This window comes from Eimeria tenella, genomic scaffold (genome assembly GCF_000499545.2).
Source record: "Eimeria tenella Houghton genomic scaffold, Eth_scaff2414, whole genome shotgun sequence".
NCBI classification, from domain to species: domain Eukaryota; phylum Apicomplexa; class Conoidasida; order Eucoccidiorida; family Eimeriidae; genus Eimeria; species Eimeria tenella.
Genome location: NW_013542277.1, coordinates 1,603 through 1,939, shown reverse-complemented (window position 1 = coordinate 1,939; position 337 = coordinate 1,603).

Sequence of the window (337 nt, the reverse complement as noted above, 5' to 3'; positions counted from 1 at the left end):
GCAGCAGCAAAAGTGGGAATTTGAATTGGGCTCGGGGCTCTTGTTCGTTTTGCAGCTCCTGGCTGTCTGTACACTCCAGGGAGGTCCCCAAGGACTAGGGTGCCCCTAACACTTTAAATTTAAGTTCTCACGGCCGAGGGTTCAGGGTTTAGGGTTTAGGGTTTAGGGTTTATGCCGCGGGCCACACGTGGGGCCCGGGGGCGGCCCCGCGGCCGCGGCCGTGGGCTGCGTCGTTTGGGGTGTACAGACACCTCAAGCAAAAGAAGAAGCCCCAGACTTCAGGAAATAAGTGGGGGGCCCTCTGGCTCTCCTCCGCCCAAGGTGAGCACTCCTGGCT